The sequence below is a fragment of the Rhipicephalus microplus genome, chromosome 3, assembly GCF_043290135.1.
Source record: "Rhipicephalus microplus isolate Deutch F79 chromosome 3, USDA_Rmic, whole genome shotgun sequence".
Taxonomy (NCBI): Eukaryota; Metazoa; Arthropoda; class Arachnida; order Ixodida; family Ixodidae; genus Rhipicephalus; species Rhipicephalus microplus.
Genome location: NC_134702.1, coordinates 210361411 through 210387201, shown reverse-complemented (window position 1 = coordinate 210387201; position 25791 = coordinate 210361411). Strand labels below are relative to the sequence as shown.

Here is a 25791-nt window from a genome sequence, read left to right as displayed (position 1 = left end):
AAACCGAGCGACAGTCATTTATTACTGCTCCAGACAGTGCACCCCTCACGACCTAATTAAACTCTCATGAGCAAAGAAAAAATCTGCACCAAAGTTGCCCCGGGTGAGGATTGAACTCACGACCTTCAGATTATGAGACTGACGCGCTGCCTAGTGCGCTTCCGAGGCAGACAGGGGTCACTAGGAAACGCAACCGGTATCATTAGTTCCCACAAACTATAGGTCGAAAAGTTAGAAAACCGAGCAACAGTCATTCATTACTGCTCCAGACAGCGCACCCCTCACGACCCAATAAATCTCTCATAGGAAAACAAAAAAAAAATCTGCAACACCTTTGCCCCGGGTGGGGATTGAACTCACGACCTTCAGATTATGAGACAGACGTGCTGCCTTTGCACTACGGAGGCGGACAGGGGTCACTGGGAAACGCAACCGGTATCATTAGTTCCCACAAATTAAAGGTCGAAAAAGTAAGAAAACCGAGCAACAGTCATTCATTACTGCTCCAGACAGTGCACCCCTCACGACCTAATTAAACTCTCATAAGCAAACAAAAAACTTTACCGCCTTTGCCCCGGGTGTGGATTGAACTCACGACCTTCAGATTATGAGACTGACGCGCTGCCTACTGCGCTACCGAGGCGGACAGGTGTCACTGGGAAACACAACCGGTATCAATAGTTCCCGCACGTTAAAGGTCGAAAAAGTAAGAAAATTCAGCAACAGTCATTCGTTACTGCTCCAAACAGCGCACTCTCACGACCTAATTAAACTCTCATATGCAAACAAAAATTCTGCACCGCCTTTGCCCCGGGTGTGGATTGAACTGACGACCTTGAGATTATGAGACTGACGCACCGCCTACTGCGCTACCGAGGCGGACTGGTGTCACTGGGAAACACAACCGGTATCAATAGTTCCCACAAGTTAAAGGTCGAAAAAGTAAGAAAACTCAGCAACAGTCATTCATTACTGCTCCAGACAGCGCACCCTTCACGACCTAATTAAACTCTCATAAGCAAAGAAACCAACTACACTGCCTTTGCCCCGGGTGAGGATGGAACTCACGACCTTCAGATTATGAGACTGACGCGCTGCCTACTGCGCTACCGAGGCGGACAGGGGTCACTGCGAAACGCAACCGGTATCATTAGTTCCCACAAATTAAAGGTCGAAAAAGTAGGAAAACCGAGCAACAGTCATTCATTACTTCTCCAGACAGTGCACCCCTCACGACCTAATTAAACTCTCATAAGCAAACAAAACATATTCACCGCCTTTACCCCGGGAGAGGATTGAACTCACGACCTTCAGATTATGAGACTGACGCGCTGCCTACTGCGCTACCGAGGCGGACAGGTGTCACTGGGAAACACAACCGGTATCAATAGTTCCCTCAAGTTAAAGGTCGAAAAAGTAAGAAAACTCGGCAACAGTCATTCATTACTGCTCCAGACAGCGCACCTTTCACGACCTAATTAAATTCTCATAAACAAACAAAAAAACTTCACCGCCTTTGCCCCGGGTGAGGATTGAACTCACGACCTTCAGAATATGAGACTGACGCGCTGCCTACTGCGCTACCGAGGCAGACTGGGGTCACTGGGAAACGCAACCGGTATCATTAGTTCCCACAAATTAAAGGTTGAAAAAATAAGAAAACCGAGCAACTGTCATTCATTACTGCTCCTGACAGCGCACTCCTCACGACCTAATTAAACTGTCATAAGCAAACAAAAAACTGCACCGCCTTTGGCCTGGGTGAGAATTGAACTCCCGACCTTCAGATTATGAGACTGACGCGCTGCCTACTGCGCTACCGAGGCTTTTTTTTTCTTTATTGCCTGCTTCGCAAACAGTACAAATCAATATAGGAATACAGTGCAGTGTCACGTGTAAAAGTGCTGTCACATCTTCATACTGCGCTACCGAGGCGGACAGGTGTCACTGGGAAATACCCGGTATCAATAGTTCCCTCAAGTTAAAGGTCGAAAAAGTAAGAAAACTCAGCAACAGTCATTCATTACTGCTCCAGACAGCGCACCCCTCAAGACCTAATTAAACTCTCATAGGCAAACAAAAAAACTGCACCGCCTTTGGCCCGGGTGAGGATTCAACTCACGACCTTCAGATTATTAGACTTACGCGCTGCCTACTGCGCTACCGAGGCGGACAGGTGTCACTGGGAAACACAACCGGTATCAATAGTTCCCACAAGTTAAAGGTCGAAAAAGTAAGAAAACTCAGCAACAGTCATTCATTACTGCTCCAGACAGCGCACCCTCCACGACCTAATTAAACTCTCATAAGCAAACAAAACATCCGCACCACCTTTGCCCCGGGTGAGGATTGAACTCACGACCTTCAGATTATTAGACTTACGCGCTGCCTACTGCGCTACCGAGGCGGACAGGTGTCACTGGGAAACACAACCGGTATCAATAGTTCCCACAAGTTAAAGTTCGAAATAGTAAGAAAACTCAGCAACAGTCATTCATTACTGCTCCAGACAGTGCACCCCTCACGACCTAATTAAACTCTCATAAGCAAACAAAACATCTGCACCACCTTTGCCCCTGGGGAGGTTGGAACTCACGACCTTCAGATTATGAGACTGACGCGCTGCCTACTGCGCTACCGAGGCAGACAGGAGTCCCTGGCAAACGCAACCGGTATCATTAGTTCCCACAAATTAAAGATCGAAAAAGTAGGAAAACCGAGCAACAGTCATTCATTACTTCTCCAGACAGTGTACCCCTCACGACCTAATTAAACTCTCATAAGCAAACAAAACATATTCACCGCCTTTGCCCAGGGAGAGGATTGAACTCACGACCTTCAGATTACGATACTGACGCGCTGCCTACTGCGCTACCGACGCGGACAGGGGTCACTGGGAAACGCAACCGGTATCATTAGTTCCCACAAATTAAAGGTGGAAAATGTAAGAAAACTGAGCAACAGTCATTTATTACTGCTCCAGACAGTGCACCCCTCACGACCTAATTAAACTCTCATGAGCAAACAAAAAATCTGCAGTAAATTTGCCCCGGGTGAGGATTGAACTCACGACCTTCAGATTATGAGACTGACAAGCTGCCTACTGCGCTACCGAGGCGAACAGGCGTCACTGGGAAACACAACCGGTATCAATTGTTCTCACATGTTAAAGGTCGAAAAAGTAAGAAAACTCAGCAACAGTCATTCATTACTGCTCAGGACAGCGCACCCCTCACGACCTAAATAAACTCTCATAGGCAAACAAAAAATCTGCACCGCCTTTGCCCCGGGTGTGGATTGAACTCACGACCTTCAGATTATGAGACTGAAGCGCCGCCTACTGCGCTACTGAGGCGGACTGGTGTCACTGGGAAACACAACCGGTATCAATAGTTCCCACAAGTTAAAGGTCGAAAAAGTAAGAAAACTCAGCAACAGTCATTCATTACTGCACCAGACAGCGCACCCTTCATGACCTAATTAAACTCTTATAAGCAAACAAAACAACTACACCGCCTTTGCCCCGGGTGAGGATGGAACTCACGACCTTCAGATTATGAGACTGACGCGCTGCCTACTGCGCTACCGAGGCGGACAGGGGTCACTGCGAAACGCAACCGGTATCATTAGTTCCCACAAATTAAAGGTCGGAAAAGTAAGAAAACCGAGCGACAGTCATTTATTACTGCTCCAGACAGTGCACCCCTCACGACCTAATTAAACTCTCATGAGCAAACAAAAAATCTGCACCAAAGTTGCCCCGGGTGAGGATTGAACTCACGACCTTCAGATTATGAGACTGACGCGCTGCCTAGTGCGCTTCCGAGGCAGACAGGGGTCACTAGGAAACGCAACCGGTATCATTAGTTCCCACAAACTATAGGTCGAAAAGTTAGAAAACCGAGCAACAGTCATTCATTACTGCTCCAGACAGCGCACCCCTCACGACCCAATAAATCTCTCATAGGAAAACAAAAAAAAATCTGCAACACCTTTGCCCCGGGTGGGGATTGAACTCACGACCTTCAGATTATGAGACAGACGTGCTGCCTTTGCACTACGGAGGCGGACAGGGGTCACTGGGAAACGCAACCGGTATCATTAGTTCCCACAAATTAAAGGTCGAAAAAGTAAGAAAACCGAGCAACAGTCATTCATTACTGCTCCAGACAGTGCACCCCTCACGACCTAATTAAACTCTCATAAGCAAACAAAAAACTTTACCGCCTTTGCCCCGGGTGTGGATTGAACTCACGACCTTCAGATTATGAGACTGACGCGCTGCCTACTGCGCTACCGAGGCGGACAGGTGTCACTGGGAAACACAACCGGTATCAATAGTTCCCGCACGTTAAAGGTCGAAAAAGTAAGAAAATTCAGCAACAGTCATTCGTTACTGCTCCAAACAGCGCACTCTCACGACCTAATTAAACTCTCATATGCAAACAAAAATTCTGCACCGCCTTTGCCCCGGGTGTGGATTGAACTGACGACCTTGAGATTATGAGACTGACGCACCGCCTACTGCGCTACCGAGGCGGACTGGTGTCACTGGGAAACACAACCGGTATCAATAGTTCCCACAAGTTAAAGGTCGAAAAAGTAAGAAAACTCAGCAACAGTCATTCATTACTGCTCCAGACAGCGCACCCTTCACGACCTAATTAAACTCTCATAAGCAAAGAAACCAACTACACTGCCTTTGCCCCGGGTGAGGATGGAACTCACGACCTTCAGATTATGAGACTGACGCGCTGCCTACTGCGCTACCGAGGCGGACAGGGGTCACTGCGAAACGCAACCGGTATCATTAGTTCCCACAAATTAAAGGTCGAAAAAGTAGGAAAACCGAGCAACAGTCATTCATTACTTCTCCAGACAGTGCACCCCTCACGACCTAATTAAACTCTCATAAGCAAACAAAACATATTCACCGCCTTTTCCCCGGGAGAGGATTGAACTCACGACCTTCAGATTATGAGACTGACGCGCTGCCTACTGCGCTACCGAGGCGGACAGGTGTCACTGGGAAACACAACCGGTATCAATAGTTCCCTCAAGTTAAAGGTCGAAAAAGTAAGAAAACTCGGCAACAGTCATTCATTACTGCTCCAGACAGCGCACCTTTCACGACCTAATTAAATTCTCATAAACAAACAAAAAAACTTCACCGCCTTTGCCCCGGGTGAGGATTGAACTCACGACCTTCAGAATATGAGACTGACGCGCTGCCTACTGCGCTACCGAGGCAGACTGGGGTCACTGGGAAACGCAACCGGTATCATTAGTTCCCACAAATTAAAGGTTGAAAAAATAAGAAAACCGAGCAACTGTCATTCATTACTGCTCCTGACAGCGCACTCCTCACGACCTAATTAAACTGTCATAAGCAAACAAAAAACTGCACCGCCTTTGGCCTGGGTGAGAATTGAACTCCCGACCTTCAGATTATGAGACTGACGCGCTGCCTACTGCGCTACCGAGGCTTTTTTTTTCTTTATTGCCTGCTTCGCAAACAGTACAAATCAATATAGGAATACAGTGCAGTGTCACGTGTAAAAGTGCTGTCACATCTTCATACTGCGCTACCGAGGCGGACAGGTGTCACTGGGAAATACCCGGTATCAATAGTTCCCTCAAGTTAAAGGTCGAAAAAGTAAGAAAACTCAGCAACAGTCATTCATTACTGCTCCAGACAGCGCACCCCTCAAGACCTAATTAAACTCTCATAGGCAAACAAAAAAACTGCACCGCCTTTGGCCCGGGTGAGGATTCAACTCACGACCTTCAGATTATTAGACTTACGCGCTGCCTACTGCGCTACCGAGGCGGACAGGTGTCACTGGGAAACACAACCGGTATCAATAGTTCCCACAAGTTAAAGGTCGAAAAAGTAAGAAAACTCAGCAACAGTCATTCATTACTGCTCCAGACAGCGCACCCTCCACGACCTAATTAAACTCTCATAAGCAAACAAAACATCCGCACCACCTTTGCCCCGGGTGAGGATTGAACTCACGACCTTCAGATTATTAGACTTACGCGCTGCCTACTGCGCTACCGAGGCGGACAGGTGTCACTGGGAAACACAACCGGTATCAATAGTTCCCACAAGTTAAAGTTCGAAATAGTAAGAAAACTCAGCAACAGTCATTCATTACTGCTCCAGACAGTGCACCCCTCACGACCTAATTAAACTCTCATAAGCAAACAAAACATCTGCACCACCTTTGCCCCTGGGGAGGTTGGAACTCACGACCTTCAGATTATGAGACTGACGCGCTGCCTACTGCGCTACCGAGGCAGACAGGAGTCCCTGGCAAACGCAACCGGTATCATTAGTTCCCACAAATTAAAGATCGAAAAAGTAGGAAAACCGAGCAACAGTCATTCATTACTTCTCCAGACAGTGTACCCCTCACGACCTAATTAAACTCTCATAAGCAAACAAAACATATTCACCGCCTTTGCCCAGGGAGAGGATTGAACTCACGACCTTCAGATTACGATACTGACGCGCTGCCTACTGCGCTACCGACGCGGACAGGGGTCACTGGGAAACGCAACCGGTATCATTAGTTCCCACAAATTAAAGGTGGAAAATGTAAGAAAACTGAGCAACAGTCATTTATTACTGCTCCAGACAGTGCACCCCTCACGACCTAATTAAACTCTCATGAGCAAACAAAAAATCTGCAGTAAATTTGCCCCGGGTGAGGATTGAACTCACGACCTTCAGATTATGAGACTGACAAGCTGCCTACTGCGCTACCGAGGCGAACAGGCGTCACTGGGAAACACAACCGGTATCAATTGTTCCCACATGTTAAAGGTCGAAAAAGTAAGAAAACTCAGCAACAGTCATTCATTACTGCTCAGGACAGCGCACCCCTCACGACCTAAATAAACTCTCATAGGCAAACAAAAAATCTGCACCGCCTTTGCCCCGGGTGTGGATTGAACTCACGACCTTCAGATTATGAGACTGAAGCGCCGCCTACTGCGCTACTGAGGCGGACTGGTGTCACTGGGAAACACAACCGGTATCAATAGTTCCCACAAGTTAAAGGTCGAAAAAGTAAGAAAACTCAGCAACAGTCATTCATTACTGCACCAGACAGCGCACCCTTCATGACCTAATTAAACTCTTATAAGCAAACAAAACAACTACACCGCCTTTGCCCCGGGTGAGGATGGAACTCACGACCTTCAGATTATGAGACTGACGCGCTGCCTACTGCGCTACCGAGGCGGACAGGGGTCACTGCGAAACGCAACCGGTATCATTAGTTCCCACAAATTAAAGGTCGGAAAAGTAAGAAAACCGAGCGACAGTCATTTATTACTGCTCCAGACAGTGCACCCCTCACGACCTAATTAAACTCTCATGAGCAAACAAAAAATCTGCACCAAAGTTGCCCCGGGTGAGGATTGAACTCACGACCTTCAGATTATGAGACTGACGCGCTGCCTAGTGCGCTTCCGAGGCAGACAGGGGTCACTAGGAAACGCAACCGGTATCATTAGTTCCCACAAACTATAGGTCGAAAAGTTAGAAAACCGAGCAACAGTCATTCATTACTGCTCCAGACAGCGCACCCCTCACGACCCAATAAATCTCTCATAGGAAAACAAAAAAAAATCTGCAACACCTTTGCCCCGGGTGGGGATTGAACTCACGACCTTCAGATTATGAGACAGACGTGCTGCCTTTGCACTACGGAGGCGGACAGGGGTCACTGGGAAACGCAACCGGTATCATTAGTTCCCACAAATTAAAGGTCGAAAAAGTAAGAAAACCGAGCAACAGTCATTCATTACTGCTCCAGACAGTGCACCCCTCACGACCTAATTAAACTCTCATAAGCAAACAAAAAACTTTACCGCCTTTGCCCCGGGTGTGGATTGAACTCACGACCTTCAGATTATGAGACTGACGCGCTGCCTACTGCGCTACCGAGGCGGACAGGTGTCACTGGGAAACACAACCGGTATCAATAGTTCCCGCACGTTAAAGGTCGAAAAAGTAAGAAAATTCAGCAACAGTCATTCGTTACTGCTCCAAACAGCGCACTCTCACGACCTAATTAAACTCTCATATGCAAACGAAAATTCTGCACCGCCTTTGCCCCGGGTGTGGATTGAACTGACGACCTTGAGATTATGAGACTGACGCACCGCCTACTGCGCTACCGAGGCGGACTGGTGTCACTGGGAAACACAACCGGTATCAATAGTTCCCACAAGTTAAAGGTCGAAAAAGTAAGAAAACTCAGCAACAGTCATTCATTACTGCTCCAGACAGCGCACCCTTCACGACCTAATTAAACTCTCATAAGCAAAGAAACCAACTACACTGCCTTTGCCCCGGGTGAGGATGGAACTCACGACCTTCAGATTATGAGACTGACGCGCTGCCTACTGCGCTACCGAGGCGGACAGGGGTCACTGCGAAACGCAACCGGTATCATTAGTTCCCACAAATTAAAGGTCGAAAAAGTAGGAAAACCGAGCAACAGTCATTCATTACTTCTCCAGACAGTGCACCCCTCACGACCTAATTAAACTCTCATAAGCAAACAAAACATATTCACCGCCTTTACCCCGGGAGAGGATTGAACTCACGACCTTCAGATTATGAGACTGACGCGCTGCCTACTGCGCTACCGAGGCGGACAGGTGTCACTGGGAAACACAACCGGTATCAATAGTTCCCTCAAGTTAAAGGTCGAAAAAGTAAGAAAACTCGGCAACAGTCATTCATTACTGCTCCAGACAGCGCACCTTTCACGACCTAATTAAATTCTCATAAACAAACAAAAAAACTTCACCGCCTTTGCCCCGGGTGAGGATTGAACTCACGACCTTCAGAATATGAGACTGACGCGCTGCCTACTGCGCTACCGAGGCAGACTGGGGTCACTGGGAAACGCAACCGGTATCATTAGTTCCCACAAATTAAAGGTTGAAAAAATAAGAAAACCGAGCAACTGTCATTCATTACTGCTCCTGACAGCGCACTCCTCACGACCTAATTAAACTGTCATAAGCAAACAAAAAACTGCACCGCCTTTGGCCTGGGTGAGAATTGAACTCCCGACCTTCAGATTATGAGACTGACGCGCTGCCTACTGCGCTACCGAGGCTTTTTTTTTCTTTATTGCCTGCTTCGCAAACAGTACAAATCAATATAGGAATACAGTGCAGTGCCACGTGTAAAAGTGCTGTCACATCTTCATACTGCGCTACCGAGGCGGACAGGTGTCACTGGGAAATACCCGGTATCAATAGTTCCCTCAAGTTAAAGGTCGAAAAAGTAAGAAAACTCAGCAACAGTCATTCATTACTGCTCCAGACAGCGCACCCCTCAAGACCTAATTAAACTCTCATAGGCAAACAAAAAAACTGCACCGCCTTTGGCCCGGGTGAGGATTCAACTCACGACCTTCAGATTATTAGACTTACGCGCTGCCTACTGCGCTACCGAGGCGGACAGGTGTCACTGGGAAACACAACCGGTATCAATAGTTCCCACAAGTTAAAGGTCGAAAAAGTAAGAAAACTCAGCAACAGTCATTCATTACTGCTCCAGACAGCGCACCCTCCACGACCTAATTAAACTCTCATAAGCAAACAAAACATCCGCACCACCTTTGCCCCGGGTGAGGATTGAACTCACGACCTTCAGATTATTAGACTTACGCGCTGCCTACTGCGCTACCGAGGCGGACAGGTGTCACTGGGAAACACAACCGGTATCAATAGTTCCCACAAGTTAAAGTTCGAAATAGTAAGAAAACTCAGCAACAGTCATTCATTACTGCTCCAGACAGTGCACCCCTCACGACCTAATTAAACTCTCATAAGCAAACAAAACATCTGCACCACCTTTGCCCCTGGGGAGGTTGGAACTCACGACCTTCAGATTATGAGACTGACGCGCTGCCTACTGCGCTACCGAGGCAGACAGGAGTCCCTGGCAAACGCAACCGGTATCATTAGTTCCCACAAATTAAAGATCGAAAAAGTAGGAAAACCGAGCAACAGTCATTCATTACTTCTCCAGACAGTGTACCCCTCACGACCTAATTAAACTCTCATAAGCAAACAAAACATATTCACCGCCTTTGCCCAGGGAGAGGATTGAACTCACGACCTTCAGATTACGATACTGACGCGCTGCCTACTGCGCTACCGACGCGGACAGGGGTCACTGGGAAACGCAACCGGTATCATTAGTTCCCACAAATTAAAGGTGGAAAATGTAAGAAAACTGAGCAACAGTCATTTATTACTGCTCCAGACAGTGCACCCCTCACGACCTAATTAAACTCTCATGAGCAAACAAAAAATCTGCAGTAAATTTGCCCCGGGTGAGGATTGAACTCACGACCTTCAGATTATGAGACTGACAAGCTGCCTACTGCGCTACCGAGGCGAACAGGCGTCACTGGGAAACACAACCGGTATCAATTGTTCCCACATGTTAAAGGTCGAAAAAGTAAGAAAACTCAGCAACAGTCATTCATTACTGCTCAGGACAGCGCACCCCTCACGACCTAAATAAACTCTCATAGGCAAACAAAAAATCTGCACCGCCTTTGCCCCGGGTGTGGATTGAACTCACGACATTCAGATTATGAGACTGAAGCGCCGCCTACTGCGCTACTGAGGCGGACTGGTGTCACTGGGAAACACAACCGGTATCAATAGTTCCCACAAGTTAAAGGTCGAAAAAGTAAGAAAACTCAGCAACAGTCATTCATTACTGCACCAGACAGCGCACCTTTCATGACCTAATTAAACTCTTATAAGCAAACAAAACAACTACACCGCCTTTGCCCCGGGTGAGGATGGAACTCACGACCTTCAGATTATGAGACTGACGCGCTGCCTACTGCGCTACCGAGGCGGACAGGGGTCACTGCGAAACGCAACCGGTATCATTAGTTCCCACAAATAAAGGTCGGAAAAGTAAGAAAACCGAGCGACAGTCATTTATTACTGCTCCAGACAGTGCACCCCTCACGACCTAATTAAACTCTCATGAGCAAACAAAAAATCTGCACCAAAGTTGCCCCGGGTGAGGATTGAACTCACGACCTTCAGATTATGAGACTGACGCGCTGCCTAGTGCGCTTCCGAGGCAGACAGGGGTCACTAGGAAACGCAACCGGTATCATTAGTTCCCACAAACTATAGGTCGAAAAGTTAGAAAACCGAGCAACAGTCATTCATTACTGCTCCAGACAGCGCACCCCTCACGACCCAATAAATCTCTCATAGGAAAACAAAAAAAATCTGCAACACCTTTGCCCCGGGTGGGGATTGAACTCACGACCTTCAGATTATGAGACAGACGTGCTGCCTTTGCACTACGGAGGCGGACAGGGGTCACTGGGAAACGCAACCGGTATCATTAGTTCCCACAAATTAAAGGTCGAAAAAGTAAGAAAACCGAGCAACAGTCATTCATTACTGCTCCAGACAGTGCACCCCTCACGACCTAATTAAACTCTCATAAGCAAACAAAAAACTTTACCGCCTTTGCCCCGGGTGTGGATTGAACTCACGACCTTCAGATTATGAGACTGACGCGCTGCCTACTGCGCTACCGAGGCGGACAGGTGTCACTGGGAAACACAACCGGTATCAATAGTTCCCGCACGTTAAAGGTCGAAAAAGTAAGAAAATTCAGCAACAGTCATTCGTTACTGCTCCAAACAGCGCACTCTCACGACCTAATTAAACTCTCATATGCAAACAAAAATTCTGCACCGCCTTTGCCCCGGGTGTGGATTGAACTGACGACCTTGAGATTATGAGACTGACGCACCGCCTACTGCGCTACCGAGGCGGACTGGTGTCACTGGGAAACACAACCGGTATCAATAGTTCCCACAAGTTAAAGGTCGAAAAAGTAAGAAAACTCAGCAACAGTCATTCATTACTGCTCCAGACAGCGCACCCTTCACGACCTAATTAAACTCTCATAAGCAAAGAAACCAACTACACCGCCTTTGCCCCGGGTGAGGATGGAACTCACGACCTTCAGATTATGAGACTGACGCGCTGCCTACTGCGCTACCGAGGCGGACAGGGGTCACTGCGAAACGCAACCGGTATCATTAGTTCCCACAAATTAAAGGTCGAAAAAGTAGGAAAACCGAGCAACAGTCATTCATTACTTCTCCAGACAGTGCACCCCTCACGACCTAATTAAACTCTCATAAGCAAACAAAACATATTCACCGCCTTTACCCCGGGAGAGGATTGAACTCACGACCTTCAGATTACGAGACTGACGCGCTGCCTACTGCGCTACCGACGCGGACAGGGGTCACTGGGAAACGCAACCGGTATCATTAGTTCCCACAAATTAAAGGTTGAAAAAATAAGAAAACCGAACAACTGTCATTCATTACTGCTCAAGACAGTGCACCCCTCACGACACAATTAAACTCTCATGAGCAAACAAAAATTCTGCAACAAATTTGCCCCGGGTGAGGATTGAACTCACGACCTTCAGATTATGAGACTGACGCGCTGCCTACTGCGCTACCGATGCAAACAGGCGTCACTGGGAAACACAACCGGTATCAATAGTTCCCACAAGTTAAAGGTCGAAAAAATAAAAAAACTCAGCAACAGTCATTCATTACTGCTCCAGACAGCGCACCCTTCACGACCTAATTAAACTCTCATAAGCAAACAAAACAACTACACCGCCTTTGCCCGGGTGAGGATGGAACTCACGACCTTCAGATTATGAGACTGACGCGCTGCCTACTGCGCTACCGAGGCGGACAGGGATCACTGCGAAACGCAACCGGTATCATTCGTTTCCATAAAAAAAGGCCGAAAAAATAGGAAAACTGGGTAACAGTCATTCATTACTGCTCCAGACAGTGCACCCCTCCCGACCTAATTAAAATCTCATGAGCAAACAAGAAATCTGCACCGCCTTTGCCCCGGGTGAGGATTGAACTCACGACCTTCAGATTATGAGACTGACGCGCTGCCTACTGCGCTACCGAGGCGGACAGGGGTCACTTGGAAACACAACCGGTATCAATAGTTTCCACAAGTTAAAAATTGAAACAGTAAGAAAACCGAGCAACAGTCAATTATTACTGCTCCAGACAGCGCACCCCTCACGACCTAATTAAACTCTCATAAGCAAACAAAAAATGTGTACCGCCTTTACCCTGGGTGTGTATTGAACTCACGACCTTCAGATTATGAGACTGACGCGCTGCCTACTGCGCTTCCGAGGCGGGCAGGTGTCTTTGGGAAACACAACCGGCATCAATAGTTCCCACAAGTTAAAAATTGAAAAATTAAGAAAACCGAGCAACTGTCATTCATTACTGCTCCTGACAGCGCACTCCTCACGACCTAATTAAACTCTCATAAGCAAACAAAAAACTGCACCGCCTTTGGCCCGGGTGAGAATTGAACTCACGACCTTCAGATTATGAGACTGACGCGCTGCCTACTGCGCTACCGAGGCGGACAGGTGTCACTGGGAAACACAACCGGTATCAATAGTTCCCACACGTTAAAGGTCGAAAAAGTAAGAAAATTCAGCAACAGTCATTCGTTACTGCTCCAAACAGCGCACCCCTCACGACCTAATTAAACTCTCATAGGCAAACAAAAATTCTACACCGCCTTTGCCCCGGGTGTGGATTGAACTCACGACCTTGAGATTATGAGACTGACGCGCCGCCTACTGCGCTACCGAGGCGGACTGGTGTCACTGGGAAACACAACCGGTATCAATAGTTCCCACAAGTTAAAGGTCGAAAAAGTAAGAAAACTCAGCAACAGTCATTCATTACTGCTCCAGACAGCGGCCCCTTCACGACTTAATTAAACTCTCAGAAGGAAAGAAACCAACTACACCGCCTTTGCCCCGGGTGAGGATGGAACTCACGACCTTCAGATTATGAGACTGACGCGCTGCCTACTGCGCTACCGAGGCAGACAGGAGTCCCTGGCAAACGCAACCGGTATCATTAGTTCCCACAAATTAAAGGTTGAAAAAGTAGGAAAACCGAGCAACAGTCATTCATTACTTCTCCAGACAGTGTACCCCTCACGACCTAATTAAACTCTCATAAGCAAACAAAACATATTCACCGCCTTTGCCCCGGGAGAGGATTGAACTCACGACCTTCAGATTACGATACGGACGCGCTGCCTACTGCGCTACCGACGCGGACAGGGGTCACTAGGAAACGCAACCGGTATCATTAATTCCCACAAATTAAAGGTTGAAAAAGTAAGAAAACTGAGCAACAGTCATTTATTACTGCTCCAGACAGTGCACCCCTCACGACCTAATTAAACTCTCATGAGTAAACAAAAAATCTGCAACAAATTTGCCCCGGGTGAGGATTGAACTCACGACCTTCAGATTATGAGACTGACGCGCTGCCTACTGCGCTACCGAGGCGAACAGGCGTCACTGGGAAACACAACCGGTATCAATTGTTCCCACATGTTAAAGGTCGAAAAAGTAAGAAAACTCAGCAACAGTCATTCATTACTGCTCAGGACAGCGCACCCCTCACGACCTAAATAAACTTTCATAGGCAAACAAAAAATCTGCACCGCCTTTGCCCCGGGTGTGGATTGAACTCACGACCTTCAGATTATGAGACTGACGCGCTGCCTACTGCGCTTCCGAGGCGGACAGGTGTCTCTGGGAAACACAACCGGCATCAATAGTTCCCGCAAGATAAAAATTGAAAAAATAAGAAAACCGAGCAACTGTCATTCATTACTGCTCCTGACAGCGCACTCCTCACGACCTAATTAAACTCTCATAAGCAAACAAAAAACTGCACCGCCTTTGGCCCGGGTGAGAATTGAACTCACGACCTTCAGATTATGAGACTGACGCGCTGCCTACTGCGCTACCGAGGCGGACAGGTGTCACTGGCAAACACAACAGGTATCAATGGTTCCCACACGTTAAAGGTCGAAAAAGTAAGAAAATTCAGCAACAGTCATTCGTTACTGCTCCAAACAGCGCACCCCTCACGACCTAATTAAACTCTCATAGGCAAACAAAAATTCTGCACCGCCTTTGCCCCGGGTGTGGATTGAACTCACGACCTTGAGATTATGAGACTGACGCGCCGCCTACTGCGCTACCGAGGCGGACTGGTGTCACTGGGAAACACAACCGGTATCAATAGTTCCCACAAGTTAAAGGTCGAAAAAGTAAGAAAACTCAGCAACAGTCATTCATTACTGCTCCAGACAGTGGCCCCTTCACGACCTAATTAAACTCTCAGAAGGAAAGAAACCAACTACACCGCCTTTGCCCCGGGTGAGGATGGAACTCACGACCTTCAGATTATGAGACTGACGCGCTGCCTACTGCGCTACCGAGGCAGACAGGAGTCCCTGGCAAACGCAACCGGTATCATTAGTTCCCACAAATTAAAGGTTGAAAAAGTAGGAAAACCGAGCAACAGTCATTCATTACTTCTCCAGACAGTGTACCCCTCACGACCTAATTAAACTCTCATAAGCAAACAAAACATATTCACCGCCTTTGCCCCGGGAGAGGATTGAACTCACGACCTTCAGATTACGATACTGACGTGCTGCCTACTGCGCTACCGACGCGGACAGGGGTCACTAGGAAACGCAACCGGTATCATTAATTCCCACAAATTAAAGGTGGAAAATGTAAGAAAACTGAGCAACAGTCATTTATTACTGCTCCAGACAGTGCACCCCTCACGACCTAATTAAACTCTCATGAGTAAACAAAAAATCTGCAACAAATTTGCCCCGAGTGAGGATTGAACTCACGACCTTCAGATTATGAGACTGACGCGCTGCCTACTGCGCTACCGAGGCGAACAGGCGTCACTGGGAAACACAACCGGTATCAATTGTTCCCACATGTTAAAGGTCGAAAAAGTAAGAAAACTCAGCAACAGTCATTCATTACTGCTCAGGACAGCGCACCCCTCACGACCTAAATAAACTTTCATAGGCAAACAAAAAATCTGCACCGCCTTTGCCCCGGGTGTGGATTGAACTCACGACCTTCAGATTATGAGACTGACGCGCTGCCTACTGCGCTTCCGAGGCGGACAGGTGTCTCTGGGAAACACAACAGGTATCAATAGTTCCCACACGTTAAAGGTCGAAAAAGTAAGAAAATTCAGCAACAGTCATTCGTTACTGCTCCAAACAGCGCACCCCTCACGACCTAATTAAACTCTCATAGGCAAACAAAAATTCTGCACCGCCTTTGCCCCGGGTGTGGATTGAACTCACGACCTTGAGATTATGAGACTGACGCGCCGCCTACTGCGCTACCGAGGCGGACTGGTGTCACTGGGAAACACAACCGGTATCAATAGTTCCCACAAGTTAAAGGTCGAAAAAGTAAGAAAACTCAGCAACAGTCATTCATTACTGCTCCAGAACGCGGCCCCTTCACGACCTAATTAAACTCTCAGAAGGAAAGAAACCAACTACACCGCCTTTGCCCCGGGTGAGGATGGAACTCACGACCTTCAGATTATGAGACTGACGCGCTGCCTACTGCGCTACCGAGGCAGACAGGAGTCCCTGGCAAACGCAACCGGTATCATTAGTTCCCACAAATTAAAGGTTGCAAAAGTAGGAAAACCGAGCAACAGTCATTCATTACTTCTCCAGACAGTGTACCCCTCACGACCTAATTAAACTCTCATAAGCAAACAAAACATATTCACCGCCTTCGCCCCGGGAGAGGATTGAACTCACGACCTTCAGTTTACGATACTGACGCGCTGCCTACTGCGCTACCGACGCGGACAGGGGTCACTAGGAAACGCAGCCGGTATCATTAGTTCCCACAAATTAAAGGTTGAAAAAATAAGAAAACCGAGCAACTGTCATTCATTACTGCTCCTGACAGCGCACCCCTCACGACCTAATTAAACCCTCATAAGCAAACAAAACATCTGCACCGCCTCTGCCCCGCGTGAGGATTGAACTCACGACCTTCAGATTATGAGACTGACGCGGTGCCTACTGGGCTACCGAGGCGGACAGGGGTGACTGGCAAACGCAACCGGTATCATTCGTTTCCACAAATTAAAGGTCGAAAAAATAAGAAAATTCAGCGACAGTCATTCATTACTGTTCCAGACAGTGCACCCCTCACGACCTAATTAAACTCTCATAAGCAAACAAAAAAACTGCATCGACATTGGCCCGCCTTAGGATTGAACTCACGACCTTCAGATTATGAGACTGACGCGCTGCCTACTGCACTACCGAGGCGGACAGGTGACACTGGGAAACACAACCGGTATCAATAGTTCCCACAAGTTACAGGTCGAAAAAGTAAGAAAACTCAGCAGCAGTCATTCATTACTGCTCCAGACAGCGCACCCCTCACGACCTAATTAAACTCTCATAAGCAAACAAAAAACTTCAGCGCCTTTGCCCCGGGTGAGGATTGAACTCACGACCTTGAGATTATGAGACTGACGCGCCGCCTACTGCGCTACCGAGGCGGACTGGTGTCACTGGGAAACACAACCGGTATCAATAGTTCCCACAAGTTAAAGGTCGAAAAAGTAAGAAAACTCAGCAACAGTCATTCATTACTGCTCCAGACAGCGGCCCCTTCACGACCTAATTAAACTCTCAGAAGCAAAGAAACCATATTCACCGCCTTTGCCCTGGGAGAGGATTGAACTCACGACCTTCAGATTACGAGACTGACGCGCTGCCTACTGCGCTACCGACGCGGACAGGGGTCACTGGGAAACGCAACCGGTATACTTAGTTCCCACAAATTAAAGGTGGAAAAAGTAAGAAAACTGAGCAACAGTCATTTATTACTGCTCCAGACGTTGCACCCCTCACGACCTAATTAAACGCTCATGAGCAAACAAAAAATCTGCAACAAATTTGCCCCGGGTGAGGATTGAACTCACGATCTTCAGATTATGAGACTGACGCGCTGCCTACTGCGCTACCGAGGCGGACAGGGGTCACTGCGAAACGCAACCGGTATCATTAGTTCCCACAAATTAAAGGTCGAAAAAGTAAGAAAACCGAGCAACAGTAATTCATTACTGCTCCACACAGTGCGCCCCTCACGACCTAATTAAACTCTCATAAGCAAACAAAAAATCTGCACCGCCTTTGCCCCTGTGAGGATTGAACTCACGACCTTCAGATTATGAGACTGACGCGCTGCCTACTGCGCTACCGAGGCAGACAGGAGTCCCTGGCAAACGCAACCGGTATCATTAGTTCCCACAAAAAAAAGGTGGAAAAAGTAAGAAAACTGAGCAACAGTCATTTATTACTGCTCCAGACAGTGCACCCCTCATGACCTAAATAAACTCTCATAAGCAAACAAAAAATCTGCACCGCCTTTGCCCTGGGTTATGATTGAACTCACGACCTTCAGATTATGAGACTGACGCGCTGCTTAATCGCTACCGAGGCAGACAGGGGTCACTGGGAAATGCAACCGGTATTATTAGTTCCCACAAACTATAGGTCGAAAAAGTAAGAAAACCGAGCAACAGTCATTCATTACTGCTCCAGACAGCGCACCCCTCACGACCCAATAAATCTCTCATAGGAAAACAAAAAAATCTGCAACACCTTTGCCCCGGGTGGGGATTGAACGCACGACCTTCAGATTATGAGACAGACGTGCTGCCTTTGCACTACCGAGGCGGACAGGGGTCACTGGGAAACGCAACCGGTATCATTAGTTCCCACAAAATAAAGGTCGAAAAAGTAAGAAAACTCGGCAACAGTCATTCATTACTGCTCCAGACAGCGCACCCTTCACGACCTAATTAAACTCTCATAAACAAACAAAAAAAACTTCACCGCCTTTGCCCCGGGTGAGGATTGAACTCACGAGCTTCAGAATATGAGACTGACGCGCTGCCTACTGCGCTACCGAGGCAGACTGGGGTCACTGGGAAACGCAACAGGTATCATTAGTTCCCACAAATTAAAGGTTGAAAAAATAAGAAAACCGAGCAACTGTCATTCATTACTGCTCCTGACAGTGCACTCCTCACGACCTAATTAAACTGTCATAAGCAAACAAAAAAACTGCACCGCCTTTGGCCTGGGTGAGAATTGAACTCACGACCTTCAGATTATGAGACTGACGCGCTGCCTACTGCGCTACCGAGGCGGACAGGTGTCAATGGGAAACACAACCGGTATCAATAGTTCCCTCAAGTTAAAGGTCGAAAAAGTAAGAAAACTCAGCAACAGTCATTCATTACTGCTCCAGACAGCGCACCCCTCACGACCCAATAAATCTCTCATAGGAAAACAAAAAAATCTGCAACACCTTTGCCCCGGGTGGGAATTGAAGTCACGACCTTCAGATTATGAGACAGACGTGCTGCCTTTGCACTACCGAGGCGGACAGGGGTCACTGGGAAACGCAACCGGTATCATTAGTTCCCACAAGTTAAAGGTCGAAAAAGTAAGAAAACTCGGCAACAGTCATTCATTACTGCTCCAGACAGCGCACCCTTCACGACCTAATTAAACTCTCATAAACAAACAAAAAAACTTCACCGCCTTTGCCCCGGGTGAGGATTGAACTCACGAGCTTCAGAATATGAGACTTACGCGCTGCCTACTGCGCTACCGAGGCAGACTGGGGTCACTGGGAAACGCAACCGGTATCATTAGTTCCCACAAATTAAAGGTTGAAAAAATAAGAAAACCGAGCAACTGTCATTCATTACTGCTCCTGACAGCGCACTCCTCACGACCTAATTAAACTGTCATAAGCAAACAAAAAACTGCACCGCCTTTGGCCTGGGTGAGAATTGAACTCACGACCTTCAGATTATGAGACTGACGCGCTGCCTACTGCGCTACCGAGGCTGACAGGGGTCACTGCGAAACGCAACCGGTATCATTAGTTCCCACAAATTAAAGGTCGAAAAAGTAAGAAAACCGAGCAACAGTCATTTATTACTGCTCCAGACAGTGCACCCCTCACGACCTAATTAAACTCTCATGAGCAAACAAAAAATCTGCACCAAAGTTGCCCCGGGTGAGGATTGAACTCACGACCTTCAGATTATGAGACAGACGTGCTGCCTTTGCACTACCGAGGCGGACAGGGGTCACTGGGAAACGCAACCGGTATCATTAGTTCCCACAAATTAAAGGTCGAAAAAGTAAGAAAACCGAGCAACAGTCATTCATTACTGCTCCAGACAGTGCACCCCTCACGACCTAATTAAACTCTCATGAGCAAACAAAAAATCTGCACCGCCTTTGCCCCGGGTGAGGATTGAACTCACGACCTTCAGATTATGAGACTGACGCGCCGCCTACTGCACTACTGAGGCGGACTGGTGTCACTGGGAAACACAACCGGTATCAATAGTTCCCACAAGTTAAAGGTCGAAAAAGTAAGAAAACTCAGCAACAGTCATTCATTACTGCTCCAGACAGCGGCCCCTTTCACGACCTAATTAAACTCTCAGAAGCAAAGAAACCATATTCACCGCCTTTGCCCTGGGAGAGGATGGAACTCACGACCTTATGATTACGAGACTGACGCGCTGCCTACTGCGCTACCGACGCGGACAGGGGTCACTGGGAAACGCAACCGGTATACTTAGTTCCCACAAATTAAAGGTGGAAAAAGTAAGAAAACTGAGCAACAGTCATTTATTACTGCTCCAGACAGTGCACCCCTCACGACCTAATTAAACTCTCATGAGCAAACAAAAAATCTGCAACAAATTTGCCCCGGGTGAGGATTGAACTCACGATCTCCAGATTATGAGACTGACGCGCTGCCTACTGCGCTACCGAGGCGGACAGGCGTCACTGCGAAACGCAACCGGTATCATTAGTTCCCACAAATTAAAGGTCGAAAAAGTAAGAAAACCGAGCAACAGTAATTCATTACTGCTCCACACAGTGCACCCCTCACGACATCATAAACTCTCAAAAGCAAACAAAAAATCTGCACCGCCTTTGCCCTGGGTTATGATTGAACTCACGACCTTCAGATTATGAGACTGACGCGCTGCTTAATCGCTACCGAGGCAGACAGGGGTCACTGGGAAATGCAACCGGTATCATTAGTTCCCACAAACTATAGGTCGAAAAAGTAAGAAAACCGAGCAACAGTCATTCATTACTGCTCCAGACAGCGCACCCCTCACGACCCAATAAATCTCTCATAGGAAAACAAAACAATCTGCAACACCTTTGCCCCGGGTGGGGATTGAACTCACGACCTTCAGATTATGAGACAGACGTGCTGCCTTTGCACTACCGAGGCGGACAGGGGTCACTGGGAAACGCAACCGGTATCATTAGTTCCCACAAATTAAAGGTTGAAAAAGTAAGAAAACTCGGCAACAGTCATTCATTACTGCTCCAGACAGCGCACCCTTCTCGACCTAATTAAACTCTCATAAACAAACAAAAAAACTTCACCGCCTTTGCCCCGGGTGAGGATTGAACTCACGAGCTTCAGAATAAGAGACTGACGCGCTGCCTACTGCGCTACCGAGGCGGACAGGGGTCACTGCGAAACGCAACCGGTATCATTAGTTCCCACAAATTAAAGGTCGAAAAAGTAGGAAAACCGAGCAACAGTCATTCATTACTTCTCCAGACAGTGCACCCCTCACGACCTAATTAAACTCTCATAAGCAAACAAAACATATTCACCGCCTTTGCCCCGGGAGAGGATTGAACTCACGACCTTCAGATTACGAGACTGACGCGCTGCCTACTACGCTACCGACGTGGACAGGGGTCACTGGGAAACGCAACCGGTATCATTAGTTCCCACAAATTAAAGGTTGAAAAAATAAGAAAACCGAACAACTGTCATTCATTACTGCTCAAGACAGTGCACCCCTTACGACCTAATTAAACTCTCATGAGCAAACAAAAAATCTGCAACAAATTTGCCCCGGGTGAGGATTGAACTCACGACTTTCAGATTATGAGACTGACGCGCTGCTTACTGCGCTACCGAGGCAAACAAGCGTCACTGGGAAACACAACCGGTATCAATAGTTCCAACAAGTTAAAAGTCGAAAAAATAAAAAAACTCAGCAACAGTCATTCATTACTGCTCCAGACAGCGCACCCCTCACGACCTAATTAAACTCTCATAAGCAAACAACAAAACTGCACCGCCTTTACCCCGGGTGGGGATTGAACTCACGACCTTCAGATTATGAGACTGAAGCACCGCCTACTGCGCTAACGAGGCGGACTGGTGTCACTGGGAAACACAACCGCTATCAATACTTCCAACAAGTTAAAGGTCGAAAAAATAAAAAAAACTCAGCAACAGTCATTCATTACTGCTCCAGACAGCGCACCCTTCACGACCTAATTAAACTCTCATAAGCAAACAAAACAACTACACCGCCTTGGCCCCGGGTGAGGATGGAACTCACGACCTTCAGATTATGAGACTGACGCGCTGCCTACTGCGCTACCGAGGCGGACAGGGATCACTGCGAAACGCAACCGGTATCATTCGTTTCCACAAATTAAAGGTCGAAAAAATAGGAAAACTGGGCAACAGTCATTCATTACTGCTCCAGACAGTGCACCCCTCCCGACCTAATTAAAATCTCATGAGCAAACAAAAAATCTGCACCGCCTTTGGCCCGGGTGAGGATTGAACTCACGACCTTCAGATTATGAGCCTGACGCGCTGCCTACTGCGCTACCGAGGCGGACAGGTGTCACTGGAAAACACAACAGGTATCAATAGTTCCCACAAGTTAAAGGTCGAAAAAGTAAGAAAACTCAGCAACAGTCATTCATTACTGCTTCAGACAGCGCACCCCTCACGACCCAATTAAACTCTCATAAGCAAACAAAGAACTGCACCACCTTTGCCCCGGGTGAGGATTGAACTCACGACCTTCAGATTATGAAACTGACGCGCTGCCTACTGCGCTACCGAGGCGGACAGGTGTCATTGGGAAACACAACCAGTATCAATAGTTCCCACAAGTTAAAAATTGAAAAAGTAAGAAAACTCAGCAACAGTCATTCATTACTGCTCCAGAAAGCGCACCCCTCACGACTTAATTAAACTCTTATAAGCAAACAAATATCTGCACCACCTTTCCCCGGGTGAGGATTGAGCTCACGACCTTCAGATTATGAGACAGACGCGCTGCCTACTGCGCTACCGAGGCGGACAGGGGTCACGGGGAAACGCAACCGGTATCATTCGTTTCCACAAATAAAGGTCGAAAAAATAAGAAGACTGGGCAACAGTCATTCATTACTGCTCCAGACAGAGCACCCCTCACGACCTAATTAAACCCTCATAAGCAAACAAAGCATCTGCACCGCCTCTGCCCCGGGTGAGGATTGAACTCACGACCTTAAGATTATGAGACTGACGCGCTGCCTACTGGGCTACCGAGGCGGACAGGGGTGACTGGCAAACGCAACCGGTATCATTCGTTTCCACAAATTAAAGGTCGAAAAAATAAGAAAATTCAGCAACAGTCATTCATTACTGTTCCAGACAGCGCACCCCTCACGACCTAATTAAACTCTCATAAGCAAACAAAAAAACTGCATCGACATTGGCCCGCCTTAGGATTGAACTCACGACCTTCAGATTATGAGACTGACGCGCTGCCTACTGCACTACCGAGGCGGACAGGTGACACTGGGAAACACAACCGGTATCAATAGTTCCCACAAGTTAAAGGTCGAAAAAGTAAGAAAACTCAGCAACAGTCATTCATTACTGCTCCAGACAGCGGCCCCTTCACGACCTAATTAAACTCTCAGAAGCAAAGAAACCATATTCACCGCCTTTGCCCTGGGAGAGGATGGAACTCACGACCTTATGATTACGAGACTGACGCGCTGCCTACTGCGCTACCGACGCGGACAGGGGTCACTGGGAAACGCAACCGGTATACTTAGTTCCCACAAATTAAAGGTGGAAAAAGTAAGAAAACTGAGCAACAGTCATTTATTACTGCTCCAGACAGTGCACCCCTCACGACCTAATTAAACTCTCATGAGCAAACAAAAAATCTGCAACAAATTTGCCCCGGGTGAGGATTGAACTCACGATCTTCAGATTATGAGACTGACGCGCTGCCTACTGCGCTACCGAGGCGGACAGGCGTCACTGCGAAACGCAACCGGTATCATTAGTTCCCACAAATTAAAGGTCGAAAAAGTAAGAAAACCGAGCAACAGTAATTCATTACTGCTCCACACAGTGCACCCCTCACGACCTCATAAACTCTCAAAAGCAAACAAAAAATCTGCACCGCCTTTGCCCTGGGTTATGATTGAACTCACGACCTTCAGATTATGAGACTGACGCGCTGCTTAATCGCTACCGAGGCAGACAGGGGTCACTGGGAAATGCAACCGGTATCATTAGTTCCCACAAACTATAGGTCGAAAAAGTAAGAAAACCGAGCAACAGTCATTCATTACTGCTCCAGACAGCGCACCCCTCACGACCCAATAAATCTCTCATAGGAAAACAAAACAATCTGCAACACCTTTGCCCCGGGTGGGGATTGAACTCACGACCTTCAGATTATGAGACAGACGTGCTGCCTTTGCACTACCGAGGCGGACAGGGGTCACTGGGAAACGCAACCGGTATCATTAGTTCCCACAAATTAAAGGTTGAAAAAGTAAGAAAACTCGGCAACAGTCATTCATTACTGCTCCAGACAGCGCACCCTTCTCGACCTAATTAAACTCTCATAAACAAACAAAAAAACTTCACCGCCTTTGCCCCGGGTGAGGATTGAACTCACGAGCTTCAGAATAAGAGACTGACGCGCTGCCTACTGCGCTACCGAGGCAGACTGGGGTCACTGGGAAACGCAACCGGTATCATTAGTTCCCACAAATTAAAGGTTGAAAAAATAAGAAAACCGAGCAACTGTCATTCATTACTGCTCCTGACAGCGCACTCCTCACGACCTAATTAAACTGTCATAAGCAAACAAAAAACTGCACCGCCTTTGGCCTGGGTGAGAATTGAACTCACGACCTTCAGATTATGAGACTGACGCGCTGCCTACTGCGCTACCGAGGCGGACAGGGGTCACTGCGAAACGCAACCGGTATCATTAGTTCCCACAAAAAAAGGTCGAAAAAGTAAGAAAACCGAGCAACAGTCATTTATTACTGCTCCAGACAGTGCACCCCTCACGACCGAATTAAACTCTCATGAGCAAACAAAAAATCTGCACCAAAGTTGCCCCGGGTGAGGATTGAACTCACTACCTTCAGATTATGAGACTGACGCGCTGCCTAGTGCCCTTCCGAGGCAGACAGGGGTCACTGGGAAACGCAACCGGTATCATTAGTTCCCACAAACTATAGGTCGAAAAAGTAAGAAAACTGAGCAACAGTCATTCATTACTGCTCCAGACAGCGCAACCCTCACGACCCAATAAATCTCTCATAGGAAAACAAAAAAAATCTGCAACACCTTTGCCCCGGGTGGGGATTGAACTCACGACCTTCAGATTATGAGACAGACGTGCTGCTTTTGCACTACCGAGGCGGACAGGGGTCACTGGGAAACGCAACCGGTATCATTAGTTCCCATACATTAAAGGTCGAAAAAGTAAGAAAACCGAGCAACAGTCATTCATTACTGCTCCAGACAGTGCACCCCTCACGACCTAATTAAACTCTCATAAGCAAACAAAAAACTTTACCGCCTTTGCCCCGGGTGTGGATTGAACTCACGACCTTCAGATTATG

The 25791-nt window shown here is 47.6% G+C and overlaps 43 non-coding genes across 43 annotated transcripts; all 43 read right to left on the bottom strand.

The window, feature by feature from the left end:
* Positions 1–570: 570 nt before the first annotated feature.
* TRNAM-CAU (transfer RNA methionine (anticodon CAU)) lies at positions 571–643 on the bottom strand. Its single transcript has one exon. It is a non-coding gene; the product is annotated as a tRNA-Met (tRNA).
* Positions 644–1043: 400 nt separating this feature from the next.
* TRNAM-CAU (transfer RNA methionine (anticodon CAU)) lies at positions 1044–1116 on the bottom strand. Its single transcript has one exon. It is a non-coding gene; the product is annotated as a tRNA-Met (tRNA).
* Positions 1117–1280: 164 nt separating this feature from the next.
* On the bottom strand, positions 1281–1353 carry TRNAM-CAU (transfer RNA methionine (anticodon CAU)). The gene has a single exon. It is a non-coding gene; the product is annotated as a tRNA-Met (tRNA).
* A 164-nt stretch (positions 1354–1517) lies between these two features.
* Positions 1518–1590, bottom strand: TRNAM-CAU (transfer RNA methionine (anticodon CAU)). Its single transcript has one exon. It is a non-coding gene; the product is annotated as a tRNA-Met (tRNA).
* A 744-nt stretch (positions 1591–2334) lies between these two features.
* TRNAI-AAU (transfer RNA isoleucine (anticodon AAU)) lies at positions 2335–2407 on the bottom strand. Its single transcript has one exon. It is a non-coding gene; the product is annotated as a tRNA-Ile (tRNA).
* A 638-nt stretch (positions 2408–3045) lies between these two features.
* On the bottom strand, positions 3046–3118 carry TRNAM-CAU (transfer RNA methionine (anticodon CAU)). The gene has a single exon. It is a non-coding gene; the product is annotated as a tRNA-Met (tRNA).
* A 401-nt stretch (positions 3119–3519) lies between these two features.
* On the bottom strand, positions 3520–3592 carry TRNAM-CAU (transfer RNA methionine (anticodon CAU)). The gene has a single exon. It is a non-coding gene; the product is annotated as a tRNA-Met (tRNA).
* Positions 3593–4230: 638 nt separating this feature from the next.
* TRNAM-CAU (transfer RNA methionine (anticodon CAU)) lies at positions 4231–4303 on the bottom strand. The gene has a single exon. It is a non-coding gene; the product is annotated as a tRNA-Met (tRNA).
* A 400-nt stretch (positions 4304–4703) lies between these two features.
* Positions 4704–4776, bottom strand: TRNAM-CAU (transfer RNA methionine (anticodon CAU)). Its single transcript has one exon. It is a non-coding gene; the product is annotated as a tRNA-Met (tRNA).
* A 401-nt stretch (positions 4777–5177) lies between these two features.
* On the bottom strand, positions 5178–5250 carry TRNAM-CAU (transfer RNA methionine (anticodon CAU)). Its single transcript has one exon. It is a non-coding gene; the product is annotated as a tRNA-Met (tRNA).
* Positions 5251–5994: 744 nt separating this feature from the next.
* TRNAI-AAU (transfer RNA isoleucine (anticodon AAU)) lies at positions 5995–6067 on the bottom strand. Its single transcript has one exon. It is a non-coding gene; the product is annotated as a tRNA-Ile (tRNA).
* A 638-nt stretch (positions 6068–6705) lies between these two features.
* TRNAM-CAU (transfer RNA methionine (anticodon CAU)) lies at positions 6706–6778 on the bottom strand. The gene has a single exon. It is a non-coding gene; the product is annotated as a tRNA-Met (tRNA).
* Positions 6779–7179: 401 nt separating this feature from the next.
* On the bottom strand, positions 7180–7252 carry TRNAM-CAU (transfer RNA methionine (anticodon CAU)). The gene has a single exon. It is a non-coding gene; the product is annotated as a tRNA-Met (tRNA).
* A 638-nt stretch (positions 7253–7890) lies between these two features.
* On the bottom strand, positions 7891–7963 carry TRNAM-CAU (transfer RNA methionine (anticodon CAU)). The gene has a single exon. It is a non-coding gene; the product is annotated as a tRNA-Met (tRNA).
* A 400-nt stretch (positions 7964–8363) lies between these two features.
* On the bottom strand, positions 8364–8436 carry TRNAM-CAU (transfer RNA methionine (anticodon CAU)). The gene has a single exon. It is a non-coding gene; the product is annotated as a tRNA-Met (tRNA).
* A 164-nt stretch (positions 8437–8600) lies between these two features.
* TRNAM-CAU (transfer RNA methionine (anticodon CAU)) lies at positions 8601–8673 on the bottom strand. The gene has a single exon. It is a non-coding gene; the product is annotated as a tRNA-Met (tRNA).
* A 164-nt stretch (positions 8674–8837) lies between these two features.
* Positions 8838–8910, bottom strand: TRNAM-CAU (transfer RNA methionine (anticodon CAU)). Its single transcript has one exon. It is a non-coding gene; the product is annotated as a tRNA-Met (tRNA).
* Positions 8911–9654: 744 nt separating this feature from the next.
* Positions 9655–9727, bottom strand: TRNAI-AAU (transfer RNA isoleucine (anticodon AAU)). The gene has a single exon. It is a non-coding gene; the product is annotated as a tRNA-Ile (tRNA).
* Positions 9728–10365: 638 nt separating this feature from the next.
* TRNAM-CAU (transfer RNA methionine (anticodon CAU)) lies at positions 10366–10438 on the bottom strand. Its single transcript has one exon. It is a non-coding gene; the product is annotated as a tRNA-Met (tRNA).
* A 401-nt stretch (positions 10439–10839) lies between these two features.
* On the bottom strand, positions 10840–10912 carry TRNAM-CAU (transfer RNA methionine (anticodon CAU)). The gene has a single exon. It is a non-coding gene; the product is annotated as a tRNA-Met (tRNA).
* A 636-nt stretch (positions 10913–11548) lies between these two features.
* On the bottom strand, positions 11549–11621 carry TRNAM-CAU (transfer RNA methionine (anticodon CAU)). The gene has a single exon. It is a non-coding gene; the product is annotated as a tRNA-Met (tRNA).
* A 400-nt stretch (positions 11622–12021) lies between these two features.
* On the bottom strand, positions 12022–12094 carry TRNAM-CAU (transfer RNA methionine (anticodon CAU)). Its single transcript has one exon. It is a non-coding gene; the product is annotated as a tRNA-Met (tRNA).
* Positions 12095–12495: 401 nt separating this feature from the next.
* Positions 12496–12568, bottom strand: TRNAM-CAU (transfer RNA methionine (anticodon CAU)). Its single transcript has one exon. It is a non-coding gene; the product is annotated as a tRNA-Met (tRNA).
* A 399-nt stretch (positions 12569–12967) lies between these two features.
* TRNAM-CAU (transfer RNA methionine (anticodon CAU)) lies at positions 12968–13040 on the bottom strand. The gene has a single exon. It is a non-coding gene; the product is annotated as a tRNA-Met (tRNA).
* Positions 13041–13440: 400 nt separating this feature from the next.
* On the bottom strand, positions 13441–13513 carry TRNAM-CAU (transfer RNA methionine (anticodon CAU)). The gene has a single exon. It is a non-coding gene; the product is annotated as a tRNA-Met (tRNA).
* A 401-nt stretch (positions 13514–13914) lies between these two features.
* Positions 13915–13987, bottom strand: TRNAM-CAU (transfer RNA methionine (anticodon CAU)). The gene has a single exon. It is a non-coding gene; the product is annotated as a tRNA-Met (tRNA).
* A 401-nt stretch (positions 13988–14388) lies between these two features.
* Positions 14389–14461, bottom strand: TRNAM-CAU (transfer RNA methionine (anticodon CAU)). The gene has a single exon. It is a non-coding gene; the product is annotated as a tRNA-Met (tRNA).
* Positions 14462–14861: 400 nt separating this feature from the next.
* On the bottom strand, positions 14862–14934 carry TRNAM-CAU (transfer RNA methionine (anticodon CAU)). The gene has a single exon. It is a non-coding gene; the product is annotated as a tRNA-Met (tRNA).
* A 401-nt stretch (positions 14935–15335) lies between these two features.
* TRNAM-CAU (transfer RNA methionine (anticodon CAU)) lies at positions 15336–15408 on the bottom strand. The gene has a single exon. It is a non-coding gene; the product is annotated as a tRNA-Met (tRNA).
* A 401-nt stretch (positions 15409–15809) lies between these two features.
* Positions 15810–15882, bottom strand: TRNAM-CAU (transfer RNA methionine (anticodon CAU)). The gene has a single exon. It is a non-coding gene; the product is annotated as a tRNA-Met (tRNA).
* Positions 15883–16520: 638 nt separating this feature from the next.
* Positions 16521–16593, bottom strand: TRNAM-CAU (transfer RNA methionine (anticodon CAU)). The gene has a single exon. It is a non-coding gene; the product is annotated as a tRNA-Met (tRNA).
* Positions 16594–17941: 1348 nt separating this feature from the next.
* TRNAM-CAU (transfer RNA methionine (anticodon CAU)) lies at positions 17942–18014 on the bottom strand. Its single transcript has one exon. It is a non-coding gene; the product is annotated as a tRNA-Met (tRNA).
* Positions 18015–18888: 874 nt separating this feature from the next.
* TRNAM-CAU (transfer RNA methionine (anticodon CAU)) lies at positions 18889–18961 on the bottom strand. The gene has a single exon. It is a non-coding gene; the product is annotated as a tRNA-Met (tRNA).
* Positions 18962–19835: 874 nt separating this feature from the next.
* On the bottom strand, positions 19836–19909 carry TRNAM-CAU (transfer RNA methionine (anticodon CAU)). The gene has a single exon. It is a non-coding gene; the product is annotated as a tRNA-Met (tRNA).
* A 163-nt stretch (positions 19910–20072) lies between these two features.
* TRNAM-CAU (transfer RNA methionine (anticodon CAU)) lies at positions 20073–20144 on the bottom strand. Its single transcript has one exon. It is a non-coding gene; the product is annotated as a tRNA-Met (tRNA).
* Positions 20145–20783: 639 nt separating this feature from the next.
* On the bottom strand, positions 20784–20856 carry TRNAM-CAU (transfer RNA methionine (anticodon CAU)). Its single transcript has one exon. It is a non-coding gene; the product is annotated as a tRNA-Met (tRNA).
* Positions 20857–21492: 636 nt separating this feature from the next.
* On the bottom strand, positions 21493–21565 carry TRNAK-CUU (transfer RNA lysine (anticodon CUU)). Its single transcript has one exon. It is a non-coding gene; the product is annotated as a tRNA-Lys (tRNA).
* A 401-nt stretch (positions 21566–21966) lies between these two features.
* On the bottom strand, positions 21967–22039 carry TRNAM-CAU (transfer RNA methionine (anticodon CAU)). The gene has a single exon. It is a non-coding gene; the product is annotated as a tRNA-Met (tRNA).
* Positions 22040–22441: 402 nt separating this feature from the next.
* Positions 22442–22514, bottom strand: TRNAM-CAU (transfer RNA methionine (anticodon CAU)). Its single transcript has one exon. It is a non-coding gene; the product is annotated as a tRNA-Met (tRNA).
* A 164-nt stretch (positions 22515–22678) lies between these two features.
* TRNAM-CAU (transfer RNA methionine (anticodon CAU)) lies at positions 22679–22751 on the bottom strand. The gene has a single exon. It is a non-coding gene; the product is annotated as a tRNA-Met (tRNA).
* A 163-nt stretch (positions 22752–22914) lies between these two features.
* On the bottom strand, positions 22915–22987 carry TRNAM-CAU (transfer RNA methionine (anticodon CAU)). The gene has a single exon. It is a non-coding gene; the product is annotated as a tRNA-Met (tRNA).
* Positions 22988–24096: 1109 nt separating this feature from the next.
* TRNAM-CAU (transfer RNA methionine (anticodon CAU)) lies at positions 24097–24169 on the bottom strand. The gene has a single exon. It is a non-coding gene; the product is annotated as a tRNA-Met (tRNA).
* A 636-nt stretch (positions 24170–24805) lies between these two features.
* Positions 24806–24878, bottom strand: TRNAK-CUU (transfer RNA lysine (anticodon CUU)). Its single transcript has one exon. It is a non-coding gene; the product is annotated as a tRNA-Lys (tRNA).
* Positions 24879–25791: the final 913 nt, after the last annotated feature.